The sequence below is a fragment of the Pinus tabuliformis genome, chromosome 6, assembly GCF_031772625.1.
Source record: "Pinus tabuliformis cultivar Carrire ecotype Pingquan chromosome 6, CPIR1, whole genome shotgun sequence".
Taxonomy (NCBI): Eukaryota; Viridiplantae; Streptophyta; class Pinopsida; order Pinales; family Pinaceae; genus Pinus; species Pinus tabuliformis.
The window spans coordinates 923,844,538-923,867,819 of NC_142292.1; the positions used below are offsets into that span (position 1 = coordinate 923,844,538).

A 23,282-nucleotide genomic window follows, 5' to 3' on the forward strand; every position below is an offset into this window, starting at 1 on the left:
CAAGGCTGTTCAATGTGTTGCTTACAAAACCATCATGACTAGATAGGCACTAAATCAAAGAAGTACAATGGGAATCAAGAAAAGTTTCTATAATAACTTTTATCCTCTTGAAATGAAATAGAATGCTCTATTTGTAACAACTTTCGTCATGAAGAATTTGAATGCGGAAGCAAATTTCGGCCAACATTTCAAAAGGAGAAAATGCCATTAAATCCCAAGATATGGAGAAGGAAGGAATCTCAATCAGAAAGATGTGGTATAGCTTTGTATGCACAAGGACAAGAAAATTAGTGGTACATCAACAGTGGATGCTCCAAACACATGACAGGTGATAAAGAGAAACTTCATTCATATAATGCTTTAGAAAAGGAAAATAATGTCTCATTTGGAAATGACACTCCAACTTTTATTAAAGGTAAAGGTTCTGTTTTCTTGAAAGAAAGGGTTAAAGTTGGAAATGTCATGTATGTAGATGGTTTAAAGCATAACCTATTGAGTTTCAGTCAAATGTGTGATCAAGAAAATGAAGTGGTGTTTCGATCAAACAGATGTGTCGTTCATGAACTTGATACAGGAAAAACCGTGATCAAAAGTATAAGAACTACAAACAACTTATACATACTCAAAGGAGGACAACAACAATTCTATCTAAGCAAAACATATGAAAACTGGCTGTGGCATAGAATATTGGGACATCTAAGCTTTTCTCAAATAAGAAAAGCATCCAGGCTCAAGGTAGTTCGTGATCCTCCAGATATCAACATCCCAAAAAATACCATATGCAAACCATGTCAAATCGGTAAGCAAACCAGAGTTCACTTCATTGAAAAGGAAGGGTCAGCAAGTAAGCCTCTTGAACTCATCCATACTGATTTATGTGGACCAACAAGGAAAAAGTCACCTCGTGGAGAAGAATACTTTATTTTGTTTATTGATGATTTTTCCAAGATGTGTTGGATAGGTCTTCTAAAGCATAAATATGAAGCATTTGAAAAGTTTAAAGCCTTCAAAGCTTCAGATGAAAATGAATCAGATCGAAAAATCAAATGTCTTAGATCTGATCGAGGGGGAGAATTCATATAAGATGAATTCTTTGAATTTTGTGAACAACATGGAATAAAAAGGAAATTCTCCCCTGCAAGAACTCCTCAGAAAAATGGAGTGGTAGAAAGGATGAATAGAACAGTTCAACAAATGGCTCGATCTATGCTAGATGAATTTGGAACTCTTGCAACCTTCTGGGGTGAAGCTGCATTTGTTGCCATGACTATTCTCAAGAAACAAAATGTTCAGGTAAATAGCAATCAAACTCCAAGTATGGCAAGCCTCCTACTATAAAACACTTTAGAGTTTTTGGAAGCATATGTTCTATCAAAAGGACTGATGAAAAACTTGGTAAATTTGAACCTAGAGAAGACGAAGGTATTCTTCTTGGGAATTCTTCCAGAAGTAAAGGATACAAATGTTATAATAAAAGACTTCAAAAGATTGTTGAAAGCATTGATGTTGTAGTTGATGAAGCATGGAGAAATTCAGAACAGATGAAATCAATGGAGAAATATGACAGTGAAGAAGTTGGGGAATGCTTTCTCACATCAAATCAAAATGATATAGAAGAACCAATGAAGCACCAGAAGAAGAAGATACAATAGGCAGGGAAAAGACTCCATCCAGGTATGTTCAGAAGAATCATCCAAAATCTCAAATTCTAGGAGAAAAGGGGGCTGGGATACAGATAAGAAGAACTCTTATAGGGACCTCAAGCTATCTAGCATTATTATCCTCCACCTAACCTCAAAATGTAAATGAAGCCTGCAAAGATGAATGTTGTGTCAAGGCCATGGATGAAGAACTTGACCAAATTGAAAAGAATAACACTTGGGAATTAGTTCCTAGACCTCATGATAAAAATATTATAGGAACAAAATGGCTATTTAAGAACAAGTTGAATGAAAATGGAGAAGTTATTAGAAACAAGGCCAGACTTGTTTGTAAAGGGTATTCTTAACAAGAAGGTATATATTTTGAAGAAAATTTTGCACCTGTTGCCAGACTTAAAGCCCTAAGAATGTTTCTTGCTCTTTCTAGTTTTTGAAAATTCAAAGTATATCAAATGGATTTAAAATCAACCTTCCTTAATGGAGATTTAGAAGAAGAAGTTTATATTGAATAGCCAGAAGGATTCTTGGAAATGATTCAAAAATCATATGCAAGCTCGAAAGGGCTCTCTACTGTCTGAAACAAGCTCCAAGGGCTTGGTTTTATTGACTTGACAAATATCTACAACAACAAGGTTTTACAAAAGGTTCTGCAGATAGCAATTTATACACAAAGATTGAAAATGATAAATTGATAATTATTGTTGTTTATATTGATGATATCATTTTTGGTAGTAATGGAGAATCCATGAGTCAGAATTTTGCTGCAGTAATTTAGCAAGAATTTGAAATGCCCTTACTTGGTGAACTTACTTATTTTCTTGGTTTATAAGTTCAACAAACAAAAGATGGTATCTTTCTTTCACAAACCAAATATCTCAAGTAGATCTTGAAGAAGTATGGAATGGAAAATTCTAAACTAGTATGTACTCCAATGGTAACAGGATGCAGTCTCACCTCTAATGATGAATCACCAGTTGTAAACTAACCAATTTACAAATCTATGATTAGAAGTCTTCTTTATCTAATAGGTACCAAACCTAACATCATGCCTGTAGAAGGAATTGTTGGAAGGTTCCAAGAAAATACAAAGGAATCAAATCTACAGTGAGTCAAAGGAATCTTCAAATATCTTCAAGGAACTCAGGACTTTGGACTATGGTATCCTAAAGATACAGACCTTACTCTTCATGCATACACAGATGTAGATTGGGAAGGAAGTTTTGATGACTGAAAGAGCACTAGTGGAGGTGCATTCTATATGGGTTATCGGTTAGTGTCATGGTTCAACAAGAAACAAAGTTCGATTGCATTATCTACAACTAAAGAAGAATATGTGGCTACTGCATCTTGCTGCACACAACTACTTTGGATGATGCAAACATTGAAAGACATTCAGATCACATGTACTCCACCCATCTCCATTCTATGTGATAATATAAGTGCCACGGTATTTCAGAAAATCCAGTCATGCACTGAAATACCAAGCACATACCCGTCAAGTACCATTCTCTATGAGAACAAATGCTTGAACGAAAGGTCAAATTGGAGTATGTTCCCTCCAAAGAACAGGTTGCTGATATATTAACTAAACCACTGCCAGAGAAACATTTGAATATCTCAAACAAAATCTGGGAGTAATTGCTGCATCATCCCACTGTTAAATCCAATTTTTCAAAGGAAGGTTATTATATGTGGGTTTCATGAAGTTTAGTTATGTATACACGTGGGTTTCTGTGGATGAAGGAGCGTATATGTTTTTCTGACAAAAAAACAGTGGGTCATACTCTGATATGGGTGCTCTGTCTGATGTTGATGATTACAGTATGATGATATGCTTTTCTCATTTATTTTTATTTGACTCACAAAGATGCCTTGATAAATGACTTGTTGACAATGCCCAGGTAGCACAGGTTCATGGGGAGCATTAGGCTTAACACGCATTCTGCATTGTTTGCATTATGGTTGCTGAGTCCAGCTATGGCTTCCGATATTTATATCATTTATTTTTAAATCATGTAAAAGGTCTACAGCGTGATATGACTTCTTATATATTTGAATGAGTCCTATTGGAAAAATGATGTAATTTGTACCCCCACTTTGCATGGGATGGATGACATAATATTTGTTGTATTTCTGTCATGTATAAACATTTGGTCTATCCCCAATTGGTTGGGTGATTGATGTATGTATGAGTCATTGGTCATAAGGCGGTCATACTCACTTCGTTGAGTTATAGAGTCATGTTATTATTTTGAACCATATCTCTGAAGACTCGGCATGTACTCAAGGGGATCATGTACAACATAATGTATATCAAAGGAGGAAAGTTGCTTGGTCCACCCTTTTCCCTTGATGTCAAAGGGGAGAGTATTTTGGTGTTGCATGTTATCTCAACAGTTTCTATAGCTTGCAGTAATCAACACCTCCATGGTTTCCATCAAGTCCAAAGGGGGAGATTGTTGGCATTATGATACAAGTGTTTTTCTTGATGGCAACTCACTCACAGGTAAATTCAATTTTGGTAAAAGGAAACTCATAGTACAACAGGTATATTCAGAGGTAACAGGGCAGTGGTACAGAAGAACAGGAAGATGGAACTAAGGTCTACTAATCAGAATAAAGAAGGTAAAGGAAAAGGCTGATGAAAAGCAGTTTAAGAAGTATACGAGGTTCACTTAGTCAAAACAACGTATACACGCTGGTCCACAGAACAAAAAGAGCGTATACATATACACGCACCCCCACATGAGGAAAAGAGCGTACATGCTGGGAAACCAAGGTTTTGGTTCGAGGTGTTTGGTACAAGGTATTTTGGGTTAAAGGTATTGGTCTAAGGTATTTGGTCCGAGGTATTGACCCTAGGTATTTGGACCAAGGTGTTGCTAAGTGGTTTTGGTGCAAGGTATTGACAAAGGGCCTAAAGCTATATAAGGAGGAGAAGATCATAAGGCCAAGTGTACAAGTGTATGGGTTTCTAAGGAATACTTCTATTTGAAGTATATTTTATGTTGCAGGGGCTATGTTTGTGATTTGATCTGAAATACTTTGTGCACCTTGAATTCAATGTTGGATCAGGATCATGAGACCTTAAATGACTTATTATCGAATGATCTGATATTGGTTGGGCTAGATCTGATAATGTACACCTATTTTATTCTTTAAATATCGTGATCTGGGTTTGTCAGAAGTCCAAAAGTGCAACGAAGTTATGAGTTAATATTTGCATATATGTATTCTTTTTTGTCTCTACAAGAGCGCGTGTACACACAGGTTCTACTCTTCCAGTAGATGGCCAATAGACTGCTAGTTGGTATAGACTTGATTCAGAAATTTTAATGTTCAATAGTCTTGAAGGTATACGCAGGTTTGATTACAGGAAGTAGCATATACACGTAGGTTCGGTTCAGTAAAGTAGCGTATACATTGTAATGTACGATTTTTGAGGTTACAACTGGTTCTAAATGATGATGTAGGTTTATGGGTTCAACACAATGTTCTGGTGACATTGATCTGATTGTTTAGATTAATTTATTGTTGGTTGATGTAGTTTGAGTTTCAAAGTTCCTGATGGGTCCAGTATGAAAATTTGATGAAACGAGGCCTTTATGTGTATTGTTGTGTACCAGGAGCATCCAATATGAAAATTTATGAAATGTGGTCCCTAGAGGAAGAGAGAAGGTCGTAGCCTTCTATAGGCCGGCGCCTACATACTAGTAATCACATTGGCTAGTACAAGAGGTAGGGGGTTTCAGCTCCCTTCCAGAAGAATCTGGAAAATGAGAGAAGGTTATAGCCTTCTACAGGTGGGTGCCTGCATACTGGTATGACTTTGCGCCAATACAAGTTTGTAAACTGATTTTCTTATTATTAAAAGATGACAGAGACGACAACAGCAGGTGGTTTTCACCTACATTGGGTTTCCACCTCAAATCTTGGTGTTCATGTGTGTTGCTTATGTGTGATGGTTTATTCTGTTTTTACTACTCTGTTTAATAAGTTACTGATGCATTGGTTAAAGCTGAACACATGATAAATTATCAAAATCACAAGTTTTCCGGGTGTACGTTGGTTTCTCTAATCATAGTTGTGTGTACACGCTAGTTCACTTTACAAAAGTAGTGTATACAAATCTGTTTGAGAAAAGAAAAATTATTGATCAGATAATACTAATTCACCCCCCTCTCAGTATTATTTCCAACAGGATGCAGAGGAGGGGGAGGAGAGGAGTAGTTGCAATGACTAGAAAGAAAAGTTCATAAGTAGTATGAGACATTGAATTGGTAAGAAGTAGAGTACATACCCCCATACTCTACTCTGATTTTGGGGGTCAGGAACTTAGTAACACGGAATTCTGCAAAGAAGACGAAGGATATGAACAATAGTTTTCTCTTGAAGGCTCTGCCAAGGGGAGGTTAACAAAGTGACTTTCATAGAAACTTATTAATGTCATGTTCACACGGTGTGACTAGACTATATATCTTTTTTTTTAAATGCCTCCCAAAAATAATAGAGGATTAATAGAGGATTGCAAATCAATATTCAAATTAATCCTTGAAGTTAACCTCACGTGCAAAAAATATATATGCAAGCATGGATGAAACATCCACAACTAGTATTAATTACCTAATCCTTCAATTTGCCAAAAATCTTGGCCTTTTTCTGGGTTGTCTGGAATTGCCCATGCCCAAACTTAGAGGATGTGTCAATGAACTTCAACTTGATTTCCTTCAAGGTGGTATGAGAAGTCTATTTCAATAATGACTACCACAAAGTAACCACCCTCTTCTTGGTGTGCATACAACATCCTTTGATAATGATGTAATCATCTTTTACCACACCATAATAAGGAAAACCGCCCTTTGGTGTTATATCCTTCTCAGTCCTATCGAATTCAGTCATTGCCTTGTGGGATTCCTGATCTTCCATACCAATCTTGTTGATCTTCTTATTCATCTCAGTATGATGATGGTAACCATTCTGACCAGCCCTGGAAACAATAAAGGAAACCCTAGCTTGATGCCAAGCACCAATACAAGCTACCTTACGCAAACCCCTGTGAGTTTTTCGGGGCAATCTTGTAACACCCCACCTGGTTACAACACCTTCATAACCCTTAGCCTTTGTGACACCAATAACATCAAATGTTTCATCTTTTCGGAAAAGAAAATCAATAGGAAGTTGTTTCTCAAAGAAGTTATACACATACTCTACTTTCTAAGCAATTTTCTCCCATTAACTTGTATTCCCATCAGGTGTGCCTTCTTCTATTTCAATCCTTTCATCTTCTTAATCTAGGTGTGAGAAAGAACACTAATGACGGTTGCGTACTTCTTCATTTTCTCGAGCTCCGCGTTGATCTCCTTCTTACCCTCCTCGGAATCATATTTCTTGGCGTATTTAGTTAAAGCCTTATTGTTATCCCTGTACCAGTATTTGTATCATACCCACCTTATCTAGTCAAGAAATGATCCCTTTTGTTTGTAAGGAGTGTTTTTGGTGTATGGAAACACCATTTTCTTTGGCAATATAAAAATGCATCGCATTTTAGAAAAACAACCCAAAATCTCAAATTGCTAAAGCCAAAAAGGCACCATTCATTTGGTAAACATGGAGTTGATTGTATAGTTTATTGCATGATAATATATTTGACTGGGAATGTATTGTATGCAAATTCAAGAAGATGCTCACTCGATGGGACCATAAATGGTTGTTTCTGTGGGGCATGGTCATCATGACCAAGGCGGTGTTGCAAGGCCTTCCTATTTTCTAGATGCATTTCTTTTATATTCCTTAGACCATTATTCATAAACTCAACTTCATTGTTGCTAAATTTAGGTGGTCTAGTGCATGCCCAATGAAAAAAGCTTAACCTTGTGGCTCTTAGCACAATCTCCACGCATGTTAAGTTGGGCAGTTGGGGCATCTTGGATCTCATAAGATTCAATATCACCCTCTTAACCATGAATTGGTGGAAGGATTTCATGGAAAGGGGTATTTGGAAGACCATTCTATTCATTAAATAAATCTACTTTTAGGGCCTGGAGGAATGGGTGCGGGCAGGCGCACCAATGAATCCCAATGCATCATATATCTGGCATAGTTTCATACATGCTATCCCGTGGCTCTGCAACAATATCCTGTGGTTGGTGGGTTATGGACAACAAATTCTTATTGGCAAGGATGCCATTAAAGGTATGTCCCGTCACCACATATTATTGGTCCCCTTCATTCACACTCTCATCTAGCTGGGTTTCCATAATCTGGCCAGTCTTAGATTAGGCATTCCCTTCCCTTAACGTGCTCCGGTTTGGCCTCATGATTGACAATTAGGCATTCAAGATGCCTTGGCCATTAAATGTGAATCTTTCCGCAATATTCTCACTCAAGCTAGCATTTCATTCAATATGCACCCTGATAAACTTGTTTGGGGTGGAAGAATTCTAAATGGGCAGATTTCTTCCAAGGATGTGCATGAGTATATTTCCTGCAACATCCCCCCTCTTCCTCTAGTGGGCTGGACCTACAAATTTTGGCTATGGGAAATCCCTTTAAAAATCAAATACTTCTCCTGGTTGGTCTTATATAATCACATCCTCACTTGGGATCAACTGCTAGAAAAGGGTTTGTAGGGCTTGGTAGATGTTCTCTTTGCCAGTTGGATTCCAAGGAATGTCTCCATCTATTCCTGCATTTTCCCTTTGTTGTTTCCATCTAGACTATGGTCCCTCTCCTCCTTAGTATCAATATCCATTCTAACATTTCATCCTTGCTTTTTTTGAGTCCTGCTCTCTCCAAGATATTGCTTATATATTTGTCCCCCTTTATGTCTTGTGGGGCATTTAGTTATCTAGAAATACACTTATATTTGAAGGCTTTCCTTCCGACACTATGTTCGCCTCCCTCTGGATCATGACTCTTTTCATGGAAGTTGGACCCTAGTACCCTAGAGCCCCATCCAGATCCATTTCATTTGTTGATTTGGATGACAGATTCCCAATCCGCTTCTTTGATAGTGCTTCCTCGGACGACAACTATGGTTGTGGTGTCTTAAATTGGATCCCTCTATCCACTACAAATTCTATTGGTCCGCTGGTGTTGGGGATAACTGTTAGGCTCAACTACTACCATTATGGGGTGCCCTCCAATGCACTGAATGGTTGGACTTAGAATTTTTTATGGTTATATGAGATTCCTTCTTGGTGATCCAATGGATTAAAGGCCAAGATACTCTAGATGTCCCCTCACTTTGTCACTGGGAATAAATGATCTCAGAGCTAAGGTCTACCGTCATAGAGGTCTCTTTTCAACATATCTATCATGAGAAAAACTCTAAAGCATACCTTCTTTCCAAACGTGGGGTGCCCATGCTTCCTGGGCATATGTTCTTTGAGTTCTTTCAAAGTGGAGAGATCTATAGACAAGGAATGTTTGAGCTATAAACTCTGACCCCTGCTATTTTCTTTTCACCATTAGGATTTTGCAAGAGTTGCAACCACTCCTCTGTTTCTCTGTCTCTATTCTATTGTCATTGTTAGTCTTTGAAATGTATGCCTCTTTGTGAGGCACGATATATTTTTTCTAGCACTAAAGATCTTTGTTGCCTGCTTCAATGGACATTAGTAAGAAGTGTTGTCACCCTGGTTAAAGACCAATCAAATATGTAAAACATTCGAATATGCAAGAGTGTTTTGTTTTTTCTACTAAAAAAAAATGGGTATTTCATCCCAAACAATTTGATCATTTTTGGGTGAAAATTGGTTGCACAAGCATATATCTTTGTCTAAATTTGCACGATTTTGATGTTTGAATATTATATGGATAGTTCTTTCACTGATAGAACTTTCAAATTCTAGTTTTCTTTCATGGATTGATAGTTAGGTATAGGAATCTGTTGGGAATTATAGAAATTTGTAAACCTTTAGTAGAAATGGCCACTCGCAATTGAACTTTATTGTTCAAGAAGCATAGGTTTTCTTTGCGTGATGTGAGAAAACCGTCAACTTCATTTTCAAAGCCATCAAATTCTGAGCAAGGCGAAAGCGACCCTGTTATTGAATTTTCAAATTCCCCCTTGATGCATCACCGTGGGTATGCTTGACTGAGCAAGGACGACATTGATATGTATAGGGACGAGGCTGTAACAATTGGTCTACCTCCTGCATGGGTGGATATATCATAGGAGATAACAAGTAATATATAATGGGTACGCAACAAAATTTATACATTGGTGAAGACTTATGCTAAAGCCTTGATGCCTATGTTTATAGACACCATTACATATCAACATGCAATTGAAGAACTAACCCAAGAGATAACTGACCTGTGGAGACAAAGTGAGAAAATGTTACAACAACTTTCTAGACATGATCAGTCTAAAGATGCAAGTGTTCAAAAGAATGTCGAGAGATCTTACACTGATATTTAGTCACTTTCCAAGGAATTTTGCAAACAACAAAAGGCTTATTTATAGTGCTTACAACAATTACAAGATGTGTGGTGCTACTTTCTTCTTCCTGTTATGATTCACGATGAATATTTAGTCTGAAATAAAGAGGAAGAGGATGATAGGCAAAAGCTTAAAACCATGTGGGTTGAAGCCTTATATGAAAATGTTGCTCCACATACATTTATTGATGGAGAAGAGTTGGAAAAGAAAGCAAGAGCAGCAGAGGAACTAGCTCAGTCGTTGTTGTCGGAGGAGATGGAATTAACAAAAACATCATATGATGGTGCAGGTGGTGGAAAGGGAGAAATGGGTTGTAATAGGGCAGAATCTATGATTGTTGCTGTAGAGACACTGCAACAAAAGGTGAAGACGTTGTTGGAGGAGAAAAGAATTTGGCTCTTGATTTATCCTGTGAAATCAGAAGTCGAATGACTGAAAGATATGTTGTGAATGAAGCTTTTATGTTGATTCAGAAAGAGAAGGATGGATTGCAGTCAAGTTTACAGAAAGAGTTGGATAGGAGGTAAAATAAGCAAGAGAAGATCAAGTTCGGTGAAAGGCGATTGAGGGACAGAATCAGGGATCTTGCAGAGCAGAATGTTGCTTTGCAAAGAGAAGTTTTAGATATGAAAAACAAGGAAGCCAATTTAAAAAGTCAGCTGACAGAGTCTGAGCATTACAAGGATAGGCTCAACATAAAATTAAAGGACTCTGTCAATGAAATTGCACAACTAAGACAGGCTTTGAAAGAATCAGAAATAGGAACCGAGAAAGCAGATGATACTCTACAGTCAATCAAAAGATGTTATGATGAAGAAAGGGAAAGTTATGGTTTAAATAAATCATCTTCAAGGCTTCAATGGTTGTTGAAAGATCATGAAAGGGCTATAAACAGACCATTATGGAATTCTGGGCTAAAGGGCGATATTAATGAACACATGGCAGCCGAGCTTCAACAAAAGGAAATGATTAGGGTGAGTGGTAGTGCAGATGAACATGCTCTCTGCAAGGATAAACTAGCCGACTGTAAGAGCACTCAAAGTTATCATGAACGTTTAAGAAAGGAGAAGAATACTGATGGCCTCCAAGGGTCTAGACTCAGAAGCAGAAGAGAGAATAGTATTGGCAATGGCTTGCATGGTTTAATGAAGTTAGTCCAAGAGCTATGTGCTTGGCTTGATGAGAAGCAGACTCGGTCATTGTTACTGTTTGATGAAAATAGGCTGCTCTGTTCTAAGCTACTGGAAACCTTGAAATATAAAAGTAATGCTGGACTGGTCAATGAACAAAATAAAACTAATGCTATAGTGGTTAATGAACATGAGATGAATGTGCAGATGTTGGAAAAAAAAGCTTATCTTTTCAAGGACAGTGTCAATATGGTAAAGGGTATTTTGAAAGAAATCACCCTACTTGCTTGCAATGAAGCCCTTGGACAAAAAGTGATTGGGAGGAAAGATTCAGCTCGACAGTTGGAGGACCAATATTGGGAGTTGAGTGAACTGCAAGATGAGCTTAAAGCCCAAACTTTGATTACCACACTTGTGAGAGAAAAACTTGGTTCAAGAGTTCTTGAAGTGGAGCAGCTACAAGAAGATTTTACAATGCTTCTGAAGAATCGAGAGCTTTCCAAGGCTGAAATCAAAAGGATGCAACATCTGCTTGGCACTGCAAACCATAAGGTGGCAGATTTGGAATCTCAGTTGGGAAGAAAGGATGAAATAATAAGTGGTTTAGAAGGTGACTTGCAGAGATGTTTAAAACAAATAGAAGTCCTAAAAGAGGATCTAGGCAAGCTTTCAAAAGATAGGGATAATACCAGAAGAAGGAGAGTGACTTGGTTTTGAAGTCATAAGGTTAAATGCAAAGGTTGAAGCATACCAAAAAACAATAGGAAATATGGAGGAGGATTTGATGATTAAAAATGGGCATATCTCAATATTAAGTGAGATCCTTCAAGAATTTTACCGCACAAATATTTAGACTTTAATGGCATCTTCAGCTTGAAACTCCTAAATATATAAGATTAATACATGTTCTTGTCATGTAACTAAGAGCACATAATCCATGACAACAAGAAGATGTTTAATCTAAATTTTTCAGTTTTGATTTTAATGATAAACATGGGCCGGGACCATATATTTGGCATTTTCTTTCGTCTCTACATTGCCAAAGATTTTCCACTAATCTTTAGTCACTTTCCATGGAATTTCCAAAACAATAGGAGGCTTATTTATAGTTCTTACAATAGTTACAAGATGTGTGGTGTTAATTTCTTCTTCTTGTTATGAATCAAGATGCATATTTAGTTTGAAATTTTTTGTGGAAAAGAAATTGTTACTTCAAATTTATTCAGGCACCAAGCTGCATCTTATTGTAATGACTTTTGTGTTTCGTAGAAGGGACCCGATGGATTTGACATAGGCATAGACTCAGGTTTCAACAAAAAACATCTAGCCAAGATGAAGAAAAGTGAAGCATTGACAACTGAAAGGGAGAGGGAAATTCTTCAAATTGTAGATTCAGTAAATGAGCTACAGGAAATTACGAAGGAACTTTCTTCTCTTGTCATTGATCAAGGAACTATTGGATCGCGTTGATTAGGGTGTTAAACATTTATAGAAGGCTGAGAGAACACAAAAGGAAGGAGGAATGATTATGTGTGCAACAAAACTCATATTCATGCATTTTCATGATTTTTGTGCTTATTATCATAGAAATATTCACTTGATTTGAGGAAACATTCAAGCTTGGATTTCTAGCCTTTTTCCCAGTTCGTAAAAAGCTGGTGCTAAGCACCACTGAGTAATTATTTCTCTACCTATGGCTATTGAAATTGTACAACTTATGTTACACAGAGTGTGCAGAAACCATGTATTGTATGTCATATCTTATCATAATGCATAAAAAAAATCTAGGAATTAATTTATTGCACAAAAAACAAAGATTGATTTCCTTGATTTGAGCTAGCAAAGCGCTGGGATGCAACATAATTCCATTCTTATTAGACAATAATTTTTAAACTTTTCAACGTAACTGGCCAATATATTGACTTTACTTAAAAATAAATAACATACATCATAGAAAAATGTATTATAGATCACGTGGCCAAACACTCAAATCAGTAACACATTGTAAATAATTCCAGTTCACATATTGTACATCCAAAACCTGATCTCCATCATGGTAAGATACATAACAACTTAAAATAAGTCAAATCTAAATTATACCCAGAATTGAGCTCCATAGCATTAGGAAAACTCAAATGAGTACCTACAAAATGGTCCAAGACGATAATAACATGTAAAATCCAGTCATCAGCAGAATTCACAACAAGGTTTCATGGAGCATACCTTATAAAACCGCCTTCGCACCTCCTTGCTAAGGTGATGAGCCCACACTGTGTTAAGGGTCTGAAGCCCTCTGGGTGTCTTGATATAAGTGACAATGCCCACGATCACCATTGGCAAGGTCTTGATTACCGTCACAACCTCACATGTTTCCTTCTTATGAAGCTTGGATCTGGGCTTCTTGGCCTCTTTGGCGAAGTGGGTCATAACATACTTGTATCCCAAAAAGGATGCCATCTTGCAGGGCTTCAATGGATTATCAGTGGCAAATGACTTCACTTTTATTCTATGTCTACGTGTGCTCTTGCAAGGGAGAAATCCTAAAGAGCCATGCCTGGGATGCTCAAAGTTCCTGTGACTCATCTCTTCAGTTGCAACTCCCCCTCATGCTTCCTCTTGTATACCCCCAAAGTCCCTAACACGAAGTCGATCCCCAACATTAACCACCATAAATAAATCGTTTGTTTAATATTTTTCGATATTTATCGGTTAGAAAAAATAAAATAATATTAATGTAGTAAGTCAATCCCTCATAGTCTTTAAGATTCTGACTTTCCTATTTTTCACTGTATGCCATTAATTCCTGCCATACATAAATTTTTCAAAACAATTTTTTAATTTGCAATATTTTTGTAAAGTGTGGTATATTCAATCACCAGGTTTGAATTTCATTTGGACAGCCAAGTGTGCTAGGAAAATAACTATGTCATTCTCAAGTAATAGCTAAAACCATGACACATTAAAACCCTGAAATCCCTTCAGGGTATATAGAATCATCATGGTCAGGTCCATGTCACATCTCAGTGCCGCAGGGGTTTCTTTATGGATAACCTTGAGCTCATTGTGGGAATTGACCAAGAATTCCTTGAGGCCCTCGGCATCCATATTCTCGCATAGAGATTTCAGCTCTAATAAATTGTTTCTTTCAGATCAAGAAAGGGTTTTAAGGTGCACACTTACCGGAAAATTGTACTTTCAAACCCTACCCTCAGACTGTACATGCGCCTTCTTACTGCTTTTGGCCTCCCTTACCATTCCCTGTTTTGTCTCTCTCACCTTTCTTCTCTCTCACACAATTCCAGACAAGTGAGTGAGTTATACCAACTGCTAGATTCACACCTTAGTGAAATATTTATTTATACTCCTCTCACTTGCAAATGAATTTTATTTGAGCCAACTTCCACAAATCCCGCCCGTGGATTATAATAAATGATTTTCATAACATTTCACACACTAAATTTTATTTTTCTTAACACTTTTCAAATTAAACTTTATTTTACATTCTTAAAATTGATTTTCAAATAAACTAAAATGGCTATATTTTTTAATATTAAAAGTGAGGTTTAATTTTCTCCATCGTGTAGATCAGTTGATAATAGAATGGTTTTTTAAGGAATTCCTTATGATGTTATTGGTTTAAACTTCGATTAGCTCAATGTGCCATGTGTGAGGCAATGTGGGTACACTTGGAGGTGAATTTGGTAGTGGATAGAATCATTCCCTATCATGTAAGTAGAAGCTCACTATAGTTGTAGATTCTGCCATATACAAAAATTAACAATAATAATAATAAGCTTATATTTTTTTTTAATTTTATTGAATTAACTATTTATCAAAATTAGATATTATTAAAAGCACATGATTTTATTGGAGGTAGTTTAGGTGATGGCGATAAGGGAAACTAATTTTCTTGTAATAGTTTTCTAAGTTGTGTCGGCACTCAAACACTCTCATAGAAAAAAAATGTCTTAAATCCCCCAAAATGCCTAAGAGGAAACTCTCAAGCAAGCCACCCAATGTCACCTTGGTGGCCTTCTCTCACTCTATAGACTACATTGAAGGATATCCATGTCAGGGGGGTAATCCTTAAAGATCGATCTAAGTTAGGTCATTGAGTAATGAAGGGAAGTTCCTTAATGAAGACTAGTGATTTGACAGTACTCACTCTCAAAGTAAAAGGGCAGGGATAAGTGTGCGAATAGTCAAACAAACCATGAATCATGAACAATTTTTGAATGATTTTAATTAGACAACTATGCTTATTCATGCAACAAAATGAAAGATAAAACTTGCTCAATTAACCATATAACATGAGATGCTAGTGAAGCATATATATAATGGCACAGTAAAAATAGAAAATGAATCATAAATTGTGTCCATATAAGCAAGGAATTAGATCATTCATTCATCGTATTCATGAGCATTGGCGATTGAGAGTTCTTTATCACCATTAAGATACCATTCCACAATTAAGAGATCGTACACCAATAGTGATAGCTATGTTTGGGATGACAAAGAGTTATGTGTTTGCGATAATAAATAAAGTAAATATTCAAACTTGTCATTGATATTAAGGAAAAATGAAGACAATAAAGTTGAATGTGGACCACTTACACATTTGTAACATTCAAATGTCATCCATTTATCATCAATTTATCACCATTTATAGTTGGGTAGTTTGTAACCGTAGAATTGTGACCCAAATGATGTATTTGTAACATTCCAAAGTGTGTAATTACAACTAATGAACCATGAGCAATACCATTAGTGTGTGAGCACATTAACCACTATGTATTTAGAACAAATTTCCATTAAGACTAGAGATCAATGTAAAATTTAAAGCACCCCTAAACAAAAATAAATTCCATATGTCAATGTCAAATATTTAAGAATTGTGTGCAGAGTACACCAATAGTGGCATTATTGAGCTTCAATCACTATCTTGTTATGTGTGTTAGAATGTGTCATTTCAAATTAGAAAGTGATCACACATCTACAAATATGCAAGCAAGTAAATTGCCAAGACAATCTTAAAAATAGTGAATTATTAGCCTTATGAACCAAGTCATTTCACGTTCCCATGCATTGATTTGCATAAGGGTGTGTTTAAAATGTCAAATGTGTTAAAAAAATGTAACAGATAAATGTATCAAGAACAAAATTTGACCATGATGCAAATTTGTCAACCCTTTTCACAATTATAATTAAAGAGTTTAAATATCAAGGTATTTCATGCATTCATGTACCCATGTGAAGCTTAATAGTGTTTACTATGCCATAGATATATCAAATCCAACATGAACAAGTACAAATATGATATTGTATCCTTACAAGTAAAGCATTAATCATTTTTAATTTTGTCAGTTATTATCTAGTCATATATTTTAGTCCTAGACTAAGTTAGTCATTTAAGTTAGTCGTTTTTAGTTGAGTCATTTTATATCTAGTCATATATTTTATCCCTAGACTAAATTAGTCATTTTTAGTTTGGTCACTTAAAATTGGTGAAATTTAGTAGTAATTCACTTGAAATAATTGTGGTGACTAAGTTTTTTAGTTGCATAGTCACTAATCTCTCATTTTGTACTAGTGAAAACTCCCTAACTATGTAAACTAATCAAACCTCTTAATATGGTATAATTGGAGGTTGGAAAATAAGAAGCCCCACAAGTACAACTCTGGTTTGGAAACCAAAGCTTTCAAAGAAACCTTCTCAGTTCCAAACAAGAATATTACCACCAAATTGTAATAGTGTAAGCACTTGCATGGCAACAAAGGAATACATTCTATGATTGGGCTTTCAATTCCCCAATTCATGAGTAATAACTTGATCTAGACTTGTGCAAAAGAAAAATGGAATACAAATATAAACATAAACACATAGATGTAGCAGAAATAAATCTTCATTTCATTAACATCAAAGAACTAAAAGATGCTTACATACAAAATGGAAATAAACTAGTTGGGATGATGGTAGCTTATCTTTGAGAAGAGATGTGGTGATTACATGCCTCTGAATTGTTTTACAATTAGGATTGAATGCATATTTACTATGGAGAAACAATGAAAAACCATAAACATCCAAAAACTTAACCCTAGGAGATGAAGCGCTACAATTGTGGGCCCCGTTGGGGTAAATTGGTACATCAAGTTCCCAGGGTCATAACTTTGGCATACGATCTCCATTTGATGCGCACGATATCTCATTAGAAATTAGAGAACTAAAATTTTTACTAGGGCCTTATTGTTTTCCAAAAAATGTCATTTAAGGCCTCAAAATGTTCCAAAAGTTTACGACCCGAAAAACTACCAAAAATAGTAAATTGTGCTACAATTAAGGAAACTGAAAGAAACAATGGTGGGTGTCCAAGTGAAATAGGTGGGTGGCCACCAATATCCACCTAGATCAGTCCTCAGTCCTTAGGAAGAAATGGTCCCCATTGCATTGAGTGCCTCCATGAGATGGGGAAACTTCTATTGAATATGGTCCCTAGTGAGCCACTTGCCTTGGTGCAAGAGTTGGGAAACTTTGACAACCTAATACGGTTGGATATTCTATTGGCGAGTGGTACTAATATGCATGTACATGATCTAATTAGTTATGATTGTGCCATGCAGTCTAGTTATATCTCTATTCGTGTGAGTTATTCTACAATGTTTGATGTGTCCATTAATGGTGGAAAGTATGCTTGAAGGCAGTCCACATTAAACACTAGGTGCAAGGCAAGGAATGGTGAAATGTTGAGCTCAAAATAATTTTTTCCTACAACCTTAGTGATTGTGTAAGGTCCATATCAGAGCGTTTTTCTCTTTCTTTGTTTTTCTTTTCATGTCCCCAACGAGGTAGGCATATAAGGAGTTAGGGCTCGAACTAGTTGAACCTTTGCAAAGGCAGACCTCACAAACCCCGACGGCCTCCCATGGAGAAAGAAAAGAAAAATGAGGGATTAGGAGATCCCTTCAAAATATTCCTCGAAGAAGCCCTCGAGTGGCAAAGGAACATGATGATGGAAAACTTTCCGCAAATCCTTCAGCGGATGCCCACATGCAACACCTATTCATTCGATAACCACTCTGGAGGCACCACTCCTTTCAAGGTACATGTAAAATTTTACATTTCTATATTTGAAGGACAAATAGATGTAGACGACATAGATATATGGTTAAATCTATTGGAAAGATAATTTTGAGTTCATGATTTTTACAATAAGGGAAAGGTTACTTTTGCATTCCTCAAAGTCACCCCCCATGTAAAGGACTACTGGAAAACCTACTGTGAACATAGGGATGATAGAGAACCCTCACTATTTTCAGCCACACCCACTTGGAATTCCTTCTCAGATGCCATCTATAACGCCCTCATCCCACACTTAACCAAGTTAACCAATCCACTGGGGTAAATATGTGATGAAGATTTAGTACGACATGAATCAACCTCCTAGATCACCTTAAGGAAGTCGAATCGACAAAACCAGAACCTTATTGACTTCCCTCAGGTTCTATAGGACCTCCAAGGGCTAAACCACCTTTCCAGGTGCCCAAAACCTAAGTTAATCCTCTTTTTCAATGTCGTGGACTCCTAGACGCTCGCACAACAGTCCAGTCACATACATAAGCCTCTAGTAGAGTGAATGCAGTCTCTTTCACCCAGTTCTATGCCTACAACTGCGAGATCTGAGGCACGTTTTGAGGGCTAGTCTCCAGATCACTATGCAGAACTTAATGAAACTTTCCAGAACAATGAATGACACAAAGATAAATCCTTTAATTCAAAACTTGATTAAGGACTTAACCTCACCATGCTAACCATGTTAGACATTTCATCAAACACATCATGAACATGTAATGTATAGGTCATAATTACATATAGTCATAGGGATCTCATAATTATCTGAGAAATGTCAAGAAGGTTTGATTTCCCCTCAAAATAGTTGCATTATCATCTATTAGGCCATAGTTTCATCAAGAATTCATTTACTAATCAAAACATGATGATAGTGATAAGTAAAGTCTGTCATAAAAGCATGCTTATAACCAATTTTTAACCAAAATAATAACAATGATAGATCAACAATCAAGGCCACATAATAACAAGTATAAATAATCATGAAATACAAGAGTAAAATAACTCTTATTAAAATACGCAAATCCAACCAAGTCAAGGACTTTTGCGTACCACCCAACCATATATTGGGTTGAAACAAATATTTTTTTCAAACAATCACCCCCATGCAATATTCCAAGCATGAATGTGGGACTCACAACAAAACAATTAGTGCTCCCCCAATATTTACCATGTATCATGTAGAAAATCCTGTATTTTCACAAGATCATGAAATCTACTAAAGCACAGGACAAGAATCTACTTCTACTTTCAACCAGTGGAAGCCAATAGATCGATGAAATCAATATGAACAAGAAGAAGATAAATCAATGGCACATAACACAAGATGTATTTGGGGAAAGCCACTTCTTAAAACCCTACTATCTATATTGCATATATTAGAAATATGAGTGAAGATACAAAGCTTGTTCTCACTAGAACAATTCAACACAAGTATGCTCAGCTCTCTCAGCTCAGAAGTAGGCTCTTTGACAACACTTAGCCAATTCTGCAGCTCTCAAAGCCCCTAATATCTTGCGTAATTCCTAGGATGAATAGCTCATATTTAAAGGGAATTCATGCTTCTAAAAATGCGCAATCAAACATATATCATTCTATGGTTGCATGCATGATCTATATAACTCAGTAAATCATATAACTGATAGTGCATTGTCCCTGCACTCTAGTCTCAACTGGGTCTTTCTCAGAATCAACATGCATGAGTTTCTCATGAGGGAATCTTCAGTTAACTAGAGTGACACTTGTGGATGCATTAGTGCACCAACTAACTGTTAATTCTCTATTAGTTTCAAAAATAGTTTGGAACTAATTTAACTGAAGATAACTTAGTAAAATGAGTGATCTAATTACAACTCATAATTTAAACTTATACTGGACCCATAAAAATTAGGGAGAAAATATAAATGACTTCAGAAAGACATCCAACTTAAAAGTACTAAGATAATTAAGTTAATTAAACCTAATTAACTATTTAAAAGTTTCTATGAGAATAGAATTCAATTTTAATTCTCAGTTTAATTCAAGGAAAAATTAAACTGGAATTCTCTTGTTTCCATTTCTCAACACTCCCTCTCAAAAAGAAAGGTAATATCATCTACCCTGATCCTATCTTCGTGAAACTTGAATTTACATCTTGAAAATGCCTTTCTAAAAATTTTAGCATCTTTCTCCTCCGTGGGAATGTGCTCTAACAACATAATCTACCTCAATACACAATCTCTGCGATGATGATATCAGATATCAATGTGCTTGGACCTATCATGAAAAACTAGATTTTCAGGTAGTTTGATACAACTTTGATTATCGTAGTAAATCATAGTTGGATCCATCTACTGACCAAAAAAACCAACCATGATCTTCCTCATCCAAATGGCCTCACATTCTTCCTGACTTACATCCATGAACTTTGCCTTTGCCGAACTAAGTGCAACCGATCTATGTTTCCTACTGTACCAAGAAACTACCACTGACCCAATACTGAAGATCCTTCCTGATGTGTTCTTCCAGTCTGATGGACTCCTTTCCCAATCTACATCGGTGAAGCCTTGAAGCTTCACTCCCTCTATCCGTTTGTACCATAATCCATACTGAGAAGTGTCCTTGAGGTATCTCAATACATGCTTTGTTGGCTTCTAATACATCTTGGTCGGATTAACCATCGCTTGACTAAGTTGGTTAACTGCATAGCACATATCCCATCATGTGTTCACAAAGTACATGAGTGAACCCATAAACTACTTGTAAATAGTAGCTTCCACTACTTCCCCTGAAGTAGCATCCTCATTCCTCTTGTTACCTCCTAGAGTAGTCTCCATTGTTTTGCTTCTCTCCATGTGGAATTTCCTAAGTATCTCATTGGCATTCTTGCCCTAAGACACAAACAACTCCCCATCTCCCTGTCATACATCCATGCCAAGAAATTAATGCATAAGCCCCATGTCCTTCATCTCAAACTCTATTGAAAGTTCCTCCTTGCAAGATTTGATCAGTTGATCATCACTTGTTAGTATGAGACCATCAACATAAAGTACAATGACAATAAGTTTACCTTCCACCACTATGTGGTACAGGTTCGCATCTGCTTCACTCTTCATGAAGCCCAACCCAGTGAAGTAGCTATCTATCTTAGTGTACCAAGCACAGGATGCTTGCTTCAGCCCATACAATGCTCTCCTGAGCTAGCACACAAGCACATCACAGTCAAAGGTCTCAAAACCTTCAGGCTGGTCTATGTACACCTCTTCCTCAATCGTGCCATTAAGGAAGGTTGTCTTTACATCCATCTGATATATCTTCCAACCCATCTACACTGATAGTGCCAATATATATCTGATCGATGAGTACCTTGCAACAAGAGCAAAGGTATCATTATAGTCAATCCCCTCTACCTGTGAAAATCTAGGGGCCACAAATCTAGCCTTATGCATCTCCACACTACCATCTACAACTTTCTTTACCTTGTAAAGCTAACGGGAGCTCACCACTGACTTGTCCTCCAGTCTTGGGATCACATCCCAAACACTATTACGAACTATGGAGTCATACTCCTCCACCATGGCATCAACCCAAACTGGCTGCTGCACTTCTTCCTTGAAGGAATATGGCTCTATCACAACACATTAGCCCATAAGATCCATGTATCTGGTGTACCTCTAAGGTGACCTCCTCTTCCTGTGCTGAGAAGTGGGTGCTTCCACATTCTCCCGTGCAGTATCTAACAATCTGTCAGCCTCTCTGGTGTGCTTTCTTCCCTCTCTGGAAGACTCTTCCTAGGTGGATGTCTCCACTCCCGAGTCCTCTGCATGTGGATGCTCCACATCAATCTGAGGCTCCTCAAGCTTAGAAGATAAAATCTCCTCATCTGCATGTATCTTAAGCTCCCTCCTAAGGGAAACCCTCATGGCCTTCTCCTCATCGAATCTGACATCTCTACAAACCACTATCATCTTGTCAGTCAGAAAGTAAACCTGATAGTTGTAAGGTGTATCAGTGTACCCCATCAATATCCCCAACTCTGTTGTCAGCTAAACCTTCTTCCATGCATCTTTAGTCACATGGAAATATATTGATGACCCAAAAATCCTGAAGTGACCAACATATGACCTCTTACCAGAATAAGCCTCTTCTTGTGTCTTCATCTCAAGTATACGATATGGGCTACGGTTCTAAACATAAACTGTTGTGTTGCATGCCTCAACCCAAAAGTATAGTGGTAGGCCATGATCATGAAACATTGCCCTCGCTTCCCACACTATGCGTATGTTCTTCCTCTCAGACACCCAATTCTATTGAGGGTTATGGGGTGTCGTCAACTCCTATTTAATCCTTTCCACTGCAAAAAATTTATTAAACTCGTTTGAGACATACTCACCACCATTATCACTCTGTAGAGATTTAACCTTCTTGCTCGACTCTTTCTCCACCAATGATTTAAATTCACAAAACTTTGTGAAGGTTTGATCCTTTTTCTGCATGAAAAATATCTAGCATTTATGAGAATAATCATCAAAAAATATAACATAATACCTGTGTTTGTGTGGAGTACTGAAGAAGGTATGTTTTTATTGATTATTTTGTCATCTTTTCTTTAGAACTCGTAACCTCTTTGCATCATGAACTAGGTAGATAATAAGAAATCATGACAAAATCTATAGGATTTATACGCAACATGAAAACACTAATAATTGCTATTTCTTATGCAGGAAAAGGGAAAAACAAAAGATTTCCGTTCCAAAGAAAAAGACAGGGCCAAGTTAACTGCTGTCCCTTTGGTGGGGAACCATATGCAAACAAGGTGATCTAAATTAAAACATATCAGCCAAGGAAAGGAAAAGGAGATATCAACTCGGTGCAAGAAAAAAAACGGATAACTGGGAATTAATAGTTTGGCAAATCCCTCAGGATCCCTTGATCCTGAGGGA

The 23,282-nt window shown here is 36.9% G+C and overlaps 3 pseudogenes; 2 read left to right on the plus strand and 1 right to left on the minus strand.

Annotated features, from left to right (window-relative positions):
- Positions 1-6,284: 6,284 nt before the first annotated feature.
- Positions 6,285-13,820, minus strand: LOC149261950 (large ribosomal subunit protein uL3 pseudogene; annotated as a pseudogene).
- Positions 9,589-12,838, plus strand: LOC149261951 (tlg2p-like protein a pseudogene; annotated as a pseudogene).
- LOC149261952 (uncharacterized) lies at positions 10,536-11,954 on the plus strand (annotated as a pseudogene).
- Positions 13,821-23,282: the final 9,462 nt, after the last annotated feature.